This window comes from Meriones unguiculatus, chromosome 3 (genome assembly GCF_030254825.1).
Source record: "Meriones unguiculatus strain TT.TT164.6M chromosome 3, Bangor_MerUng_6.1, whole genome shotgun sequence".
Taxonomy (NCBI): domain Eukaryota; kingdom Metazoa; phylum Chordata; class Mammalia; order Rodentia; family Muridae; genus Meriones; species Meriones unguiculatus.
Genome location: NC_083351.1, coordinates 100,753,589 through 100,772,844, shown reverse-complemented (window position 1 = coordinate 100,772,844; position 19,256 = coordinate 100,753,589).

The following is a 19,256-nucleotide window of genomic DNA, read 5'->3' as shown; positions in this document are numbered from 1 at the left end:
AATAGCTGTCACTTGAGCATTGGTTTTTTTCTTAATTTTATGTTTTCACAGGCAAAGTTTCAGGTTTCCTTATGACATTTTCAAAGTTGCCTTGTTTGAGCCTCTGCCCTCACTCACCTGCCTGTCTCTCCCTGCATTACACCTTCATTTTCACCCTTCAACATTTAGGGTGCTCCTTCATACTCTCAGGGGTATTCTGTAACTTTCCTCATCTCTCTCCGTTAAGGATCTTTTCACCCTTTCATTGACCCTTTTCTAGTCTCTGACCTCTATCTACACTCACTTCCACATGAATACACATAAATAAAGGTTAAAAGCTGAAATCTGCGTATTGAAGGAAAATATGTGCTAGTCTGAGCACAAGTCGTCCTACATAATATAATACCTCCAGTTCCATTCACTTTTCTGAAAATGCTATGATTTCATTGCTCTTATGGCTGTGTGTATGCGCAGTATATATGGCTATACTAGTTGATCCTCTCAGGGAAAACACTAAGGCTCTTCTTTCCCCACCCCGCCAGCACCTGTAGTTTATTGTCATCATAAATTAACAGGGGTGAGACTACATCTCAAAGCAGCTTTACTTTTCTTTAATTCGAGTTGTCCAAATGTCTAGCAACATTAAACAGGAATTTATTGGCGATTTGTTATCTTTCGGGAACTGGATGTTCAGTACGTTATTCCATTTACTTGTTGGCAGTTTTGCTTTGGAGAGGTGTTTAGTTCTTCAGTTCTTTATATATTCTAGATATTAATTCCTTGACAGAAGCATATGTAAGAAAGAGTCCCTCCCTTTCTATAGGTCCTCTGTTTGTTCTCTGTCTTAAATTTGCTTTCTATCCTGATACAAACCATGACCAAGTGTAACTTGGAGGGAAGGGTTATTTTGGCTTAAAATGTACAGTCCATCGCCCAGGAAAAACAAGTAGGAACTCAAGCAGGGCAGGAACCTAGAGGCAGGAACTGAAGCAGAGATGATGGAAGGATGCTGCTTACTAGCTTGCTCAGCCAGCTTTCTTATTCCACCAAGGACTACCTGACCAGTGGTGTCCTAGCTCCCTTGTCATACAGGCAATCTGATGGAGACATTTTCTCAACTGAGATTTTTTTCCCCAAGTTGTTCAACTTGTGTCAAGTAAACAACAACAGCAGCAACTAACCAGCTCACAGTAATTATCATTTAATATTGATGGGAAAACTTTTAAGAAAAACTCACTCATATAATTTATTAAATACAAGCCAGCTCTGAAGAAATACTGTATATCCTACCACAGATATTTGCAAACGTGTGCCAATTGCTGCTCTAGTTATAATAGTAAGGACATGGAATTAACCAACATGCTCATCTGAAAATGGATGGGTAAAAAAGATGTGGCACATTTAAACAGTGAGGTTTTACTCAGGTGTAAAAAAAAATTATGAAAATTTCATTAAATATATAGAATTTGAAAATTTACTGTAAAGAAAATATCTGGGGTTAAGAAATATAAATACTACAAGTTCTTTCTCATATTCAGATCAGAGATAGGATATTTTTGCGTGGCTGTGTTCTAGGTAGAGGCCAACTCCCCTCCATGATGTATTCTAGGTAGAGGCCAAGTCCTGTCCATGTGGCTCTCATGTACTTGGGAACAGTGAGTCATCTAGGCTAAGATATTGTCAAAGCTATCACCAGAGCACTAGAGAGAAAAAAAAAGCAAGAACACACTGCAAACTTTTGATAGTCAAACTTTGGGCAGAGTTCAGGAATCTTATGAAAAAAGAGGGAGATGAAAGACCTGGTAGGACAGGAGCGCCACAAGGATAGCAACAGCACCAGAAAATCTGGCCACGGGGGTCTTTTCTGAGACTGATACTCCAAACAAGGACCATGCATAGAGATAACCTAGAACCCCTACACAGATGTAGCCCATGGAAGCTCAGTTTACAAGTCGGTTCCCTAGTAAGGGGAACAGGGACTGTCTCTAACATGAACTCAGTGGCTATCTCTTTAATCATTTTCCCTTGAGGGGAGAGCAGCCTTACTAGGCCACAGAGGAAGACAACGCAGCCACACCTGGTGAGACCTCATAGGCTAGGGTCAAAGGAGGACTTCCCCTAACAGTGAACTTAGAGAAGGGCTTGGGAGGCGATAAGGGAAGAAAAGTGGGATTAGGAGGGGATAAGAAAAGTGGGATTAGGAGGGGCTGCATCTGGGATACAGAGTGAACAACCTGTAATTAATAAAAAATAAATAAATTTAAAGAAAACATGGGGAATCTGTGGGTGCTAAAACAGGAGCATTTTCCTTCTTGTTAACTGAAGTTCCTAAAGAGGCTGTCCCTGTACCAAACATTCTGCAAGGGTGATTGACTGATTAGAACTTCAGTGATTGGGTGAGATGGAATGCTGCAGGTCCAGAGCCAAACAATGTTGGGCTACTTTGTACCTTCAATGTCCATTCAATATCTATTCCTTTGTGTGACCTAACATACTCACTAGTAGGATAAACCTTTGGAATGTGCAGACAACTCAAAGACCTATAATGTCATCTGATACCTTCTGAGGACCACAGTGGCCATTTCCCTGCCTTGTTAAACCTGCATAGCTCATGTACTCATCAATATATTTAAAAGGTGTTTTTATTTCTGAGACTTCCTACGTTCTGTTACTATAAAAACTTCATGAGCTTGTTACCTTCCTTGAACATATCTGTGACAAACTAAATTGTTCCTAGACTATGGCCACTGCTACTGGCTCCAGAAAAAATAAAATCTCTTTTTATCTTAAAAAAAAGACAAAAAAAAAAATCTTTGATCCTACTGCTTTCTAGCAACAAAATGACTAAAGAATGTCTTAAAGGTATTAATAATAATCCTACCTCAGATAGGTGGAAGACATAGAGATAACTCAACAGTCAGTATTTTGTATTATATTCATGGATTCCATATTTCAACAAACCATAAGTCAAACAAATTATATGAGGAAGAAGTTGGGTGTTTACATATCTAGGCATTTTTTTTCTTATCCTTACATTCTCAACAGTACAGTACAATGTCCATGCAGCACTGGCAATTTCCTGGTTAACCAAGTTACCTAGAGTTGATTTAAAGAACATGGAAGGGTTTGCCTAGGCCAAACACAAACTCTGCTTTGAAATGTATGGGTTTTCTCTGCCAGACCTTGCTCTGGATAATGATCTTTATATTTATTAAAAATATTAGCCACTATAGCTGGGCTATACTCAGCTATACTCAGCTATTTTAACCTGACAATACTCTCCTGGCTACATCCCACCACGTAGCCTATTAGCTGCCATCTTAGTTCCATCCTAGCACCTGCTTCTTCATCCATGTCCCAATTTTCTTTCTCTCTCTTTCTTTGTCTCTTTCTCTCTCATCCCCACCTGATACCCTCTCTCTGAGCTCAGTACTCCCATACTTCTATTTTCTCTCCTGCACAGCTATTGGCTATTCAGCTGTTTTATTAACCAATCAGAAGGTGATGGAGAACAATGTTTACAAAATATTAAGGCAGGAGATGCTTCATAATAATTACAATACTAAAGTTGGGCCTTTACTCAACTCTCTGGGCACAGTAATCAGCATTTGAATATGTAAGAATAATCTTTACACAATGCACAAAAACATCACTCCAACACTATGTTATTTTATGAAAAAGACTTAGCATCTAAAGATCTTAGCATTCTCAAGGTTGACAAAAAGTGGGGCCACTGTGGGCAGCAATTCCTCCCAATGTACTTACAGTCTTTCAAAATATATAGTCATATCTCAATTCTGTGTTCAGTGTTGTTAGAGCAATGACTTCAGATGCTGTCTTCAGACAGCAGGATGAGAGGCAGAAGTGCTCATCAGCTGCTGTCTCTGTAGTTCCCAGGAACATCACGAGCCCTTTCTAGAAATTGTTTGCTGTGCTTCTCTCATGAGTTCTATTTCCTTCTTTTTTGTTAAATTCTACCTCCCACATGGTAGTAGCCTGCTCTTTAGAACTTTCAATCTCATTTAATAAATTCCTTCATAAATGTTTTACCTTGCAACATCAAGCAAAATATCAATAAGATTTAGGTTTAAATAAAGTTGGTGCGCATGTAATTACTTTTTTGCTTCTAACAACAGATTACTATTCATTCAAGATACTATTTACCTTGCACTATCGTCATTTTCCTCCACTATTTGTACATATTTTAATTACAAATCATTTTGAGACATAGGCTCAGTCATGTTACCAAAGTGCATAATTTAAATAATTTACTTTCAGTTCTACCACATCGCCTCTTTACCTATAATTTAGTGGGAATTAAAGACATCTGTATTGTCTTTAATATTTTGTAGATGATAATTCTCCAATATTTTTAAAAATATTTGCTTTGACAGTTATGAAAAGCTGATTCAGAAATGGGCAATAGACATGAAAAAGTTCTCAACTTTATGGCCATTAGAGGGGTGAGAATTATGACTCGAATGTCTATATCACCCTAGTAAAAATGACTGTCATGGAGAAAATCTAGCGAAAGCTAAAATGCTACTGCTGCTGAGAAGGTAAAGCAGGCCAGACACTGTGGGAATGAGTATGAAACTCTTTGGAAAACTAAAAACCAAGTACAATATGACAAAGCTACAAACTCCCAGCTGTTCACGCAAAGGGTTCTAACACAACACACCCAATAGGGTGCTCACTCAGCAGCATTTCCTGCAGTATTATATATAACCCTAAATTATGGAACCAACCTATGTTTTGTTGACAGAAGAATAAAGAGAGAAAATGTGACACATATACACAATGAAGTGTTTTCTATTGTAAGGAAGAAAATTATGTTGTTTACAAGAAAAGTAATGCAAATGGAAATAATCATATTTATTATGTGAATTGTTGGTCTCAGAAAGCCAAATATTGTATTTTTCTCTTATCTATGGATTCTAGATTACATACATTCTACATGCATATAATTTTGTATAAATAGATAAAAATATTTATCTATATGACATGAATTAGAAGCAATAGTCTCTATGGAAACAAAGTACAGAATCCATGAGTACTGGGAAGGGATGATAACAATCATGAGGATGTCAGTTGTGTTAGCTTTTTGAGGTCTGATAGAAACCTGTGCTAAATCTGCTTGGCTCTGCAATGCTGTTACTTGAGAGATACTTAATTACTGCTTCTGTTACATTGGATACTATGGATCCATTTAAATTATTTATTTCATCTTGATTTAGTTTTCCTAGGACATATTTATCTAAAAACTCGTTCACTGCTCTTATAGTTTCCTAATTGGTGGAATATATATTTTTAGGTGGACCTCATGAAGCAGGAATGCTTCTGTACAGCAAAGGATACCATCCTTTGAATGAAGAGGCAGCCCACATAATGGGAATATATCTTTACCCGCTGTACATATGGCAGACGGATATTATCTGGAATATACAAAGAACTCAGAAAACTAAATATTAAATTTTAAAATTGGACATGGAACTAAACAGATTTTTCAGTATATGAAACAAAAATGGCTGAGAAACATTTTTTTTAAATGTTCAACCTCCTTAGCCATCAATGAGATACAAATTAAAAAACTCTGAGATTTCATCTTACCCCACTCAGAATGGTTAAGATCCAAAAACAAATCACAACAAATGTTAGAACAAATTTGTATAAAGGGTGAACAATTACTCATTACTTGTGGGAATGCAAACTGGTAAAGCCATTATGGATCTCATTAAAAATAGATTTACCACATATCTAGTTATAGCACTCTTGGGCATATCAAGAAAGCACTTTGTATCTTACTAGCGATAGTTGCTCCTCCAGGTTCATTGCTGCTCAGTTCACAATAACTAAGAAGTTGAGACAGTCTAAACCACCATAACTGATGAATAGATAAGAAAAATGTGGTATATTCACACCCTGGAATACTGTCCAGCTGTTAAGAAAAACTACAAAATTCACAGGTAAATGGATGAACATGGAAACAATCATTTTGAATGAGGTAATCTAGGCAAAGAAAAACAAACATTACATATTTTCTCTCATTTGGTGTTATTAGCTTTGACTCTTCAGATACCTATGTTTCATTTGGAATAGCCATGAGGTCAAAGTCATTGGATAGGGACTACTGGAGGAGAAAAGCAGCCATCAATTCCAGCCAGCTATGAAACTGGCGAACTTCAATAACAACTAGCCTGACAAAATGTGCCATCAGTGAAATTTTGGCATGTGTGGCATGAAGGAACCAATAACTTTCTGATCAGCCTTTTTTTTAAGGCTGTTTGACAGCTTTTAAGGATTATTGTGAAAACGGGGGAGAGAAATTGTAAGAGCCAGAAGTTCTGGAGGATTACAAAGAAACAGCATTTTGCAACCACAGGAGAGCAGTTGACCATTTGAAGTCAGAGTGGTTGTGATCTCATGAATAAGTTGTACTCAAATTGAAATCAGACAAAATCCTGACTGGATATCCCCTTGAGCAATTGTTTATCATATGACTTAGACTGTTGTCTACCAGCCTGGAAGGTGGATTGCTGTGAATCTGAGGCCAGCCTGGTCTACAAAGCGAGTCCGTGACAGCCAAGGCTACAAAGGAAACCCCTGTCTTAAAAAACAAACAAACAAACAAAAAACACAAAGATACTTTCCATGAGACTTTTTTCGTGATCACAGTTGAGTAGTGGTATGAGTTATCTTCAAAACAAGGTTAGGCCAATGGTCTGTCAGTGACCTGAGGATGGTACTTAGTCATGTTATTTTTGAAAGTATAGAATTAGTATATCTCTTAATAATTTTTATAATTATAAAATAATTATAAGAAATTATTTTTCTTCTTTTCCCTTTCTTTGATATAATTCCTCCCATGCATTGTCTTGTTCTTTTAAATTCATTTTGTCTTTTAATTAAAGTATATATAATATATATGTACATATTCTTTCTAAATACATAAATATGAACTAGTCTACCCACATAATGTTAGTTTTATGTACATAATTTCAGGGCTGTCCACTTGGTATTGAGTAACTAATTGAGGTGCTATTCCCTGGGGTCCATCTCTCTCATTCTTAGCATTCCTTTATTGCCCGTAGTTCTTTGCATAGGGCTGAAACCCAGTAAGCCTCCCCCTCCTATGTTACCACGTCCATTACCATTGTCATTGTTTAGGTCTTGTTTAGATAGCCATATTAATGAGACTTGCTGACATTTCTAGAGGGCAAAGTCTCACAGCAACTTCTCTCTCCCTTTGGCTCTTGCAACCCTTCTGCTCCCTTTTAAATAATTCCGTATTCATCACTAAGGTTTTCTTTTTCCAAACTGTAAACACTATATTCTGCTATGCTTGGGTGGAAGATAAGTGATTATTTGGAATATTGTTACAAAAAAACAAGACTATAAATGAAATTGGTCCTATGATATTTATTCCTTGACCTGGAAATGTCTCCCAAAATTTCTTGTGATCTCTTTGAATTTAACAACTTGCACTATAAGCATCAGGGTTCTAGAAATAGGTCAACAAATGGGAGCATCTATCAAACCTAGTGAATGTTAACATTGTGCTAGTCAAACGTAAAATCATGGCAGAGATTTCAGTCCTTGTGAGGCAATAAGAGTACATGGGAAACATTACTCACACACTGAACAATGAAAAACAAACTGATTTTCAACTGTAGTGGCCTAAAATTTAAAACATTTTCTGTTATACCGTTTAATATCTGAATCTGAGAAGTACATTACTTTCCTATGGAGTCTTAAAAACAATATTACAATATGATAAAACCATCCAAGACTAACAAGTCTCACTAAGAGCATTAGCTGATGAACTCACTGTTCAGGAAACAGACATAGACTGACAAGCAGAGAATTAATATAATCATTTGGCAATCCTTGATAATTTACACTGAAATTCTAACTGTGCCTTCATTAAGTAAAAGTATGAAATGATTCTTTTTTCCAAAATAAAACTGAACATAAGTTATAGGAAGAGGAAGAAGTGGCCTTTGGAGATGTATAAAAATATTAAAAGAGGAGGTTGGTGGAAGCTTGTAAAACAGATAGTATTGCAAAAGTAAGCAATAACATGGAAGGATGGTAAATTTTGATGTATCTCATCTTGGCCAGCAATGGAAGCTGGCTTACTGAAGAAGAGATGAAGGTGGCTCTGGGGAGCGTTAGAAGCAAAGAAGCAGAGAAAAAAAAATATGCTGTGTAGAGCCTCATAGCTTGCTATCTAACTTTAATTTTTAAAAAGTCAGGTTTCATAAGACTGAGATGCACAGAAGCAAATAAAATAGATTTTTTTTACACACAATCAACTACATCTGGAACTCTGCTATATTTGCTTTTTATTAAATCTAACCTTAACTCAGGAAGTTAAACTTTAAATTCCACTATACAATATAAAATTTTAAAACAACCATTTCACCTCAGCAGTTTCAAGTAACCTGAAGAAATTTATATAAAGACACTATGTATTTCTATTATTAATTTAATGTTGATGAAACCTAAGAGAAAAGCATGACTATTACAGAATCACTTTTGGTCAGCATAATCAAGAAAGAAAGGTCTAGACATTCTTAATAACCATTCTGATGTGTACTGGCCAGCTAGCTAAAACTGATGTGTGTATGTTGTGTGTGTGTGGGGGGGGGGTGGGGGGGTGGGTGTTCTTTTCTTTTGAGTGCATCTTTTTTAAAAAGAGGAAAAAAATGGGAGTTGGTAAGACAGGAAAGTGAGAAGGGATCTGAAAAAAGCTGGAAGAGGAGAAAGAGCATTATATAAATCTATTGTACAAAATTCTAAAAAATAACTGATAGTCCAGCCAAGGACCACTCATGGAGATGGCCTGGAACCCCTGAATAGAGGTAGCCTATGGCAGTTCAGTATCCAAGTGGCCTCCATAGTAATGGGGACAGGGACTGTCTTGACATGAACTGATTGGGCTGCTCTTTGATCACCTCCCCCAGAGAGGGGAGCAGACTTACCAGGCCACAGAAGAAGATACTGCAGCCACTCCTGATAGACTAGGATCAGAGGGAAGGTGAGGAGGACCTCCCTTTTCAGTGGACTGGGAGAGGGACACAGGTGGGGAAGAGGGAGGGTGAGATTGGGAGGGGAGGAGGAAGGGAGGTACAGGGGGAATACAAAGTGAATAAACTGTAATTAATAAAAATTTTAAAAAAAACCTCTTTTTAAAATTTAAAAAAAGAATAACCATTTGTAGTTTCAGGCTCCCAATAGTTAAGAATTAAGTATTACCAAGTGTCTAACCTCTGTAGTTACAATTTCTATACTCCTACTCTTCTTCTACCTCCAAGTTCTATCTCTATCTACAAGTAATGTTTTAATAATTTCTATACTGACAAATACATCTCAGCCCCTCTGACATTGTTCCTGCACTATGAGAACAGTCAGTCCTTTTCTGATGCTTCACATTCACTGTGACTGTCAGAGAATATGTATTTTTGTCTTGTATAAGTTTCTACTGCTGTGATAAAACACCCTAACCAAACCGACTTTGGGAAGAGTTTATTTCATTGTATTGATTACAATCTTTTATGAAGGGAAGTCAGGGCAGGAACTTGCCAAGAACCTAAAGGAAGAAAATGGAGCAGAGACCATGGAATGCTATTATTGGCTTGTCCCCCCTGGCGTACTCAGCTTGCCTTCTTTTACAACTCAAAACTGTCTGCCCAGGGTGCCACCACCTACAGTTGCTGTATCCTCCAACATCAATCACTGACCAAGAAAATGTCCTATAGGTTAAATGATGAAGGCCCTACCCCACAGATAACCCTATCTTGTGTCTTAAACCTTTTTTCCCATGCATTAGGTGTCAGTTGTGACTCCCTAAATACAACAAAATTGTACCAGGATATGAATCAAAGAATACAGATCAATAAAGGCCATTATGCAGTTGATGCATGTTATTTAACAGATTCCCTAATGTGCTTTGGAAGGCAAAAACTGAAATGACCCCAGTGCCAATAGCCATTATGATCCTTGCCCTCTTTGGCAATAGATACACCAAAAGCAAACGATAATAGATAAACAAATGGAGGATGATATCAAATTATGGGACAGAATTATGGTGACTGCTTTATTATTAATTATAATCTCAACCTTAGTAGTAACTAAGGATCTAAACTAGTAGTTCTTTTTTCTTGGCCTATATGGAATTCTAAAGCAAAATATAAAGCAAGAATATATTTTATAAATGATAAAATTCATTTTTTCACACTTCAGACAGCTAGAAATTAGACATCAAGTTGCTGGCAGATTTAGTGTCTGGTAAGATTCTGCTATCTGGCTTGAAGTTGGCTCTACTTACTGAATTTCTCATTGATAAAGAAGGCGAAAGATTTTCCTGTGAAATTTTTTATGGGGCATCATTTCTACTCTAAGGCCACTAACTCCTAGTACTACACATTGAGAGTTATGATTTTAGTGTATGAATTTTGATGGGACACAAACATTCTAATGACAACAAATTTTGTGAATCATTGACAAGACCAAATATATGTTCATGTGATTGTTTTTAATTGCTTCACTGTCTCGCCTTTTCAAACATAGATGTTTGGGATGGAGAAATGGTCTTATGGGTAAAGAGCTTGCCACGTGTCTATTTAGGGTCTCATGCTGTGAAGAGACAACATAACCAAGGCAACTCTTATAAAGAAAAACATTTAATTGGGCTAGCTTACAGTTTCAGTGGTTTAGTCCATTATGATCATTGACATATTTTCTCTAACAAGGTCACACCTACTTCAACAGGGCCATATCTCCCAAGAGTGCCATTCCCTATGAGCTAAATATTCAAACACATGAGTCTATGGGTGTCATACCAATTCAAACCACCACATCAGGCAACAATAAGGGCTGGAGTTCAGATAACTAGCACTATGTAAATGCAGAGTAGGGGTGTCTGCCTTCCGAGAGTTTAGGACTTGGAAGACATAAAAAGGGGAATCCTGAGATAAACTGACAACTTAACTTGAAGATCAGGGAGATTTGAGTTTAACTGAGAGAACTTGTCTCAATGATTAGATAGAGTAATGGAGGTCAACTTCATATACACATGCAGAAAGACAGACAGACAGACACTTACACACGCTCACATAGACATGCACAATTTCTGATAACATAGCTTTACTTAGAAACCAGAGTTTAACTTGGAAAATGATATCAAAACACATTGCATACAGATATATTTGTGAGAATCCAGGCTGGTATTAAGGAGATTTTCAAAAACTAAAACAATGTCAATGCCACTCTTTGGGTTGTATTCAACCTAGGTCAGAAAATCTTCTACTTGCAGTGGGCAACAGTAGATGAAAAGAGAGATACTTTGTCCTATTGCTGTGAATAAGAGATAGTGTTTGGCCTTAAATGAAGCATCAGTAATTAATTCCTTCATATACCACCTAGGGACATCCAAGAAGAGATGGAAAGAATATAAGAGCCAAAAGATGGGTGACTAAGTGCTCTGAAATGCTGTCTTCTAGACGTGATTTGGCCATTCAGGAACTGATGAACTCTTTTGCTTTCCTGCACAAGACAAAGATAGTCATCCCAGCAGACATGGGACTATGACCTCCAGTTTCCACCAAATGCTGAAGAGCTACTGGCAGCAGCTAGCAGCTTGATGAAGAACAGGCATTCCTCTTTGAGGATGTGAAAACTAGAGGTTCTCCATCCTTTAGTATTGGATGGCCTCATATGCTTCACATACGGACAACACTAACTAGACCTAATGACTTTTTAAAAGAGAAAAAAAAAGACATGAAGTTGAGAGGATAACATGTTGAGCTTACATCTTGGGAACTGGAGGTGGAAAATGGAGAATAGATATGACCATAATTTACTGAACCCATGTTCAAAATTTTCAAAAATATGGAAAAATTAGATAGAACAAATCACATTCCACTGTTATATTTAATTTTGGAGATATAACTGTTTTCATTAAAAGTGTTTTTGCATGAACATAATAGTCTTATTGTATAAAAGTTTAAATAAACAATACATAGCTATTTTTGTATTTTCTTTATATTATGTGATTCTATGATAAATACCGATAGACACAGGACATTTAAACAGTCTTTGAGCTTTTAGAACTGTTTAAGAGCACAAACCAACTGTAAGAACAACATATTTAGTAACTTAGTTCATCTTCCTGGGGCTAGTGATATAGTTTAATGGTAATTCATTTACTTAAGACCCCAGATTCATTCCCCAATAACACACGCACAACTATAATCTAAACATTTTCTTTTAGGAATTCTTTTCATTATTTCAGTATGGATGAAACACACTTAATACTTAACTACTTTTTGATTTCATGACTGTGAATTTCTCCAACTTCTATATGAAAGAATGTTTAGCATTGTGTCGAATTCTTAATTTGTAAAATTTAATTCAGCAGTTCCAATCCAGATAGTGAGTACACGAATATTAAGGGTAAGACAGGGAAGATATATTATAACCCTTTTAAAGCAGACTAAGATTATTTTTATCATTGTAATAAAAAGCTACTGGAAATTCTGCATATGAAATATGATGCCTTGTTCATGCTCTATTCCAACAATGAGTTGGGGAGTTAATCTAGCCCAAATATCCACCTATTGACCAAGAAAAAAATTACTGTTAAGAATATTAGTTTACTTTAAAATATGTGCAAAAAGTAAGTAATTAGCACATGCTATATTCAGATAGTTCTTAAGTGTAGCCTATAAGTGCAGTAATAAAAACCAGATTATTCTAAATGAATAGAATAAAACGGAAAGTATTTGTAGTGTGTTTTAATAAGTAGGTTGTTGATTTTTTTGTTGTTAATCTGACACAGACTAGAGTCAGCTGGGAAAGGGAGCTCAGTTGAAGAACTGCCTTTATCAGACTGACCTCTGGGCACACGTATGAATTGTCACGATGGCTGGTTGACTTGAGGGGCCATTCCCACTCTGGGTGGCCCACTGTGGGTGGCACTATTCCTAGGCGGGTGGGCCTCGTCTATGTAAGTAGGCTACCTAAACATGAACAAGCCAGTAAGCAGAATTCAGTGGTTTCTGCCTAAAGTTCCTGCCCTAACTCCCCTCAATGATGAATTGTGACTACAAGTGTAAAATGAAAATAAATCCTTTTAGCCCCATGTGGCTTTTGGCCATGTCACAGCAGCATATTAAACTAAACATAGCAATGAGGAAACCTCAGGTGGATGTCTCAGCTGCTGCCAGTTGGTTATATTAGTATTTCATCCACATAAACACCACACTTTTCTGAATAATATCACGTGAAAGGCACCATATTTGTCTTTTTTATCAGTTAAAATTTAAGAGAAATATATTTTAGACAGAAGATTTTGTATAATGTTCAAGAATAGCACTTTTACAAAGTTGTTCTGACAAATGATGAGATTTCAAATATGCATTTCCGTTTCAGACTGGCAATTGCTGCCTGGAAGAGTTTTTTAAACAAGTAAAGCACAACTAAATTATACAAATGACAACTTCAGAAGTTCATCTCTTTTCTTTGTCTAACAGTGTATTGTTGGTACAAGAGAAAATGGTTGACATATTTTTGAACAGTGATAACGCTTTCCGAAAATGAGGTGTTCAATTATCTTTACATCTAAAATTTCACCCAGGGAAGAAAATAACATACCAACAGAGATGTTCCTTGTAGTCTGTATGTGGATTCAATGCTTAAATCGAAAGTAATTCAGCCACACATATATAAATCACAAAAAGAATACAATTTACCCAAATAATTTATACCAGGTAGTTCTTAACAAGTAGTATTTACTTGAAAGCTACAGTTTTGAAAATACCTTTGAGGTTATAGGCCTTTAATAAAGATTTATAAATTTGCTGTGTTAATTACCTTTCTACTGCTTTGACAAACTACTTAAGAAAATCAAGTTATATGAAGTAAAATTTTATTTTGACCTTTGGATTTAGAGATTTCTGTTCATGATGAGTTAGTCCCATTGCTTTAGGCCTGAGACAAATGATGTCAGGACAGGAACTCAAACAGGGCAGAAACCTGGAGACAGAAGCTGACGCAGAGGCCATGGAGGAGTGTTGCTTACTGGCTTGCTCTCCATGGTTTGCTCAGCCTGCTTTCTTATAGAGCTCAGGACTATTCAGCTCAGGAATGGCAACACCCACAACAAGCTAGACCCTCCATCATCAATCATTAATTAAGAAAATGTCCTACAGGCACGCCTGCAGCTTGATCTTCAATTTTATTTTATTTTATTTTATTTATTCACTTTACATCACTTTCCCAGCCCCATCCCTTCTCTGGAAGTTCTACCTGGCTATAGGAGGTGACCACTTTGGTCCTCCCCCACTTCCCTGCAGCCTGATCTTATGGAGGCATTTTCTCAATCTGGCAGATGTCTTTAGCTTGTGCCAAGTTGACATAGGCACTCCAGCACACTTCCTTGTTATAAGGTAAAACACATTCTGTCTGAGTTTTAAGCCCCCATTGTCTACAGTGCCTTTCTAAAGGGACACACTATAGCACAGATCTTTCTTTAATGGAGCTAATCTTATAAAAAATTGCAGCTGCGTAATGCCAAGCCTTAAAGATGGAGCTGGTTTCTGCCTTCCACCTTCCCGATGGTGAGTGCTCTTTGTCACAAACAACTCCACATTTGGCTAAGGCTGAGGATCTGGCTTGCTTCCGTGTATGTGGACCTATCTGCATTGCCCACGTGGCACGCTGGGGTTGGCTACCCAGAGGCTATTTAAGCTGTGGGCTGGCTTTCCCCAGGGTCCAATGATTGTTCAAGGTTCCCAAATAAACTGCATTGAAAAAAAAAATTGCAGCTGCTGTGTTGTCTGCACTCTGTCTTAACTACAAGCTTGCTCACATGCCTTTCCTCTGTCAATACTACTACTACTGATGATGATGATGATGATGATGATGATGATGATGATGATGACGATGATGATGATAATAATACTAATAATAATTTATTATCTTTAAAATCAACTTTACTCAAGTTCATATGGCACAGACACAATGAAGAGGGATTCTTGGTTAAACTATTATAGGAATAGTTCCTATTCTGACTCCTTACAAAATCCTCTTTCTATCTGAAGCCTCAAGAGCAAAGGTCTCCACTTTCAACATTCTCTCAAACAGAACTCTAAAATCTTCCAACCAGAATGTCCCGTTAACCATTATTTCAGTAGATTATGCCATTTCGTACCCAAAGTAACATTTTTTTTTCTACATTCTGGTCAAAGAAGAGTTCCAAAAGCCTTAATCTGTACTCCCCACCCCCTGGAATAAAACCCCCTGATAAAAGCAACTTACAGGAGAATGATTTGTTTTAGCTCACATTGCCAATATATAAAATAACATAGTGTGGAAATCATGGCATCAGAATCTTAGGAAGCTGATCATATGTTGTCCACAATCAAGAATAGAGAACAGCAAGGAGGGTGAACTTGCTGTTTAGTTTCATTTTTCTAACAATAAACTCCAGTATCCCAGCAAGAAAACGGTACCACTGTAGGAGTGCCAACGGTTAATATAAATAAAATTTTCCTCTATTTGAATACAAAAACATCCATCTTCTGGGTTATTTTATATCCTGCCATGTTGACAACTCTAACCATAACAACTGCTAAGTAAGGACCCTGGCTAAGATGCTCAATCCTCATTCAGAAAGGCAAATGGAATAGACCTCAGAAGACAGAGAAAAGAGAGAACAGGACAGGAGCCTACCACAGAGGGCCTCTGAAAGATTCTAGCCTGCAGGGTATTGAAGTGGATGCTGAGACTCAACCAAACTTTGGGCAGAGTGCAGGGAATCTTATGAATGAAAGAGGAGGAGAAAGACCTATAGGGGACTGGAGCACCAGAAGGAGAGCAACAGAACCAAAAATCTGGGCACAGGGGTCTTTTCTACATAGAGATAACCTAGAACCCCTGCACAGATATAGCCCATGGCAGCTCAGTATCAAAGAAGTTTCCCTACTAAGGATAACAGGGCTGTCTCTGCCATGAACTCAGTGGCTGGCTCTTTGATTACCTGGCCCTGAGGGGGGAGCAGCCTTACCAGACTACAGAGAAAGACAATGCATCCAGACCTGATGAGACCTGATAGGCTAGGGTCAGATGGAAGGGGAGGAGGACCACCCCTATCAGTGGACTGGAGAAGGGGCATGGGAGAAGAAGAGGGAGAGCAGGTGGGATTGGGAGGGGATTAGGGAGAAGTTTACAGCTGGGATACAAAGTGAATCAATTAAAATAAATAAAAATTTAGGGGAGCCAAGATGGCGGCGCCGAGAGAACAATGTGTCTGAGAAGCAGGACAGCACTCTCCGTGCAGCGACCAGGAGACTGAACTCTGGGCCCTAAAACTGCAACGATCTTGTTTTCCAGGTGAGGAGAGGCTCCCATGGCATGGGAATTGGTCGGGTCCACTCTCGGCTGCCCAGCCAGAACCTGGAAGAAATCCCGGGTAACTCGGGCTTTGGGTCTCTGGGCTGGAGCCGCAAGCCTGCAGGTCCCAATCACTTTCCCAGGCTGATCAGTGGGCACAAGGGTGTCTGAGACTGGGAGTCCCAGTCGCAAGAAAACCCCATGGGGAAGCAAAGTTGCGAGTCTGATCACAGGTCACCCAGTCTTACCCTGGAAGGTCTCATGGACCTCGGTTACCCACCACTATCTCAACTGAGCTCCCGCCGCACTGAGAGCTGTGCGCCCAGCTTATCTGTACAGATGAGCTGCACGCCCCAGTGCAAAAGGGACTGGGAACCCCTGTCCAGAGAGGACCCCATAGGGAAGGAAGAAACTGTGCAGCTGGGGTCACCTAGGCTGTGCCTGGGGAAAGTCTAGCAGACTGCAGATCACAAACAGCTGAGTACACCCAGCCATCACAGATCCGGGCCCAAGCAGGGAGCACAGAGATATTGGGAACCCAGCCCTCGCAGACTAGCAGGCGGGCGCACGCTCCTTCAGCCCAGAAGTCTGCTTTGTACCAACTACTCCTTACAGACAGAACTGTGTGCCCCAAGACACCAGAGTCTTAGAGTCACTGTCTGGAGAAACCCTCACAAGGAACAAGGAACAAAGCAAAGGGGATGGACTTAGGCAACCCAGTATATCCCCAGAAAAGGTCCCACAGACTGGCCCAACCCAGGGAACTGCTGTGCCCCAGATAGCCTGCTGTTACCAGGAGAGCAGTACTCACCCACAACAGATTACCTCTTGGGTTCTGGGGCACAGAACCACAACCTCAGACCAACAAAAGACCAGGAACCCTGAGATCAACCCCCAGATATGTTCCAAGGGGCAATCAGTTATTCCTAACAAAACCGACCAAACCATGGGACACACAGGTTACAGCAGCTGATCACTAAATTTACAGCAAGAAACCCAGAAGGAGGGCAGTTGTCTCCAGGACTTCTCCCGGTGAGAGGAGAGCCCTCTTGACTAATCAGGACCACAGTTACCGCCCAGGTCTCTATGCCTGAGGTGAGCTGTAGCAACTACTGAAAAACACCAGCCATCCAGTGACTATACCCAAAAAGCTGAGAAGGCTTCCTTCAGGAAAAAACATCTTCCAGCCAAAGGGATTCTCTCCACTACAAGAGTCCAGGAACAACCAGAAACTAAGTTCAAACAACTAAGATAGCCCAATGGGTAGAGGACAGCGTAAAAGTTCAACCAACAAAAGCCAGAGCAATATGGCATCTCCAGAACCCAGTTATCCAGGGGCAAATAGCCCTAGACACCCCAGCATAATTGAAATTCAAGGAGATGACCTAACATCTATGCTCATGAGGAAGATAACAGAGGAAACAAATAAAATATGAAAAGAAATAGAGGAAGCTGCAACCAGTCTGTGGCCTTTAGAGAGGAAATGCTTAAATCACTGCATGAAATAAAAGAAACAGTAGATTGTTCAAACAAACAGCTGAAGGAATTGACGGAAAAGTTCAAACAAACAGCTGAAGGAATTGACAGAAAAACATGAAAATATAGTCAGACAGGAGAAGGAAACCAACAAAATAGCTCAAGACCTGAAGATAGAATTGGAAAAATTAAAAAAAAAACACAAATAGAAGAAATTGTGGAGAGAAAGAACTTAGGGAAGAAAGCAGGAACTACAGAGGTTAGCATAACCAATAGGCTACAAGAAATGGAAGAAAGAATCTCAGGTGTGGAAGATACAATGGAAGAAATAGATGTATCTGTCAAAGAAATTGTTAAATCTAAAAAATTCCTGACACAGATCGTCCAAGAAATTGAAGACAACATAAAAAGACAAAACCTAAGAATAATAGGAATAGAGGAAAAAGAAGATTCCCTGCACGAAGGCCCAGAAAATATCTTCAACAAAATCATTGAAGAAAATTTCCCCAGCTTAAAGGAGAGGCCAATAAGAATACAAGAGACCTATAGAACACTCAATATATTAGACCAGAGAAGAAAATCCTCCTGCCACATAATAATCAAAACTGTAAGTATACAGAACAAAGAAAAAATACTAAAAGATGCAAGAGAAAAAGGCCAAATAACATATAATGGCAAACCCATTAGAGTCACACCTGACTTTTCAACAGAGACTATGAAAGCCAGAAGGGCCTGGACAGATATCATGCAGAACCTAAGAGAACACAGATGACAGCCCAGGCTACTATACCCAGCAAAACTCTCAGTCCTGATAGACGGAGAAAACAAGATATTCAATGACAAAAACAAATTTCAACAATACCTACAAACAAATCAAGCATTACAGAAGACACGAGAAGGGAAAATACAACCCAAGAAAACTAGCTACATCCAAGAAAACACAGGAAATAAATAACCCCACTACAGTAAAACAAAAAGCAACCAAGCACACAACCGTATGACCAGAGCCAACATCAAAGTCAAAGGATTTAACAGCCACTGGTCATTAATCTCTCTCAATATCAATGGACTCAACTCTCCAATAAAAAGACAGAGACTACCAGAATGGATGCATAAACAAAACCCAGCAATCTGTTGTATACAAGAAACACACCTAAGGTACAAAGATAGACATTACCTGAGGGTAAAGGGATGGAAGACGGCTTTCCATGCAAATGGATGCAAGAAGCAAGCAGGAGTAGCCATTCTAATATCTGATAAAATAGACTTTCAACCAAAATTAATCAAAAGAGATGGGGAAGGACACTTCATACTCATCAAGGGAAAATTCACCAAGAAGACATCACAATCCTGAACATCTATGCCCCAAATACAAGGGCACCCACATTTTTGAAAGAAACATTGAT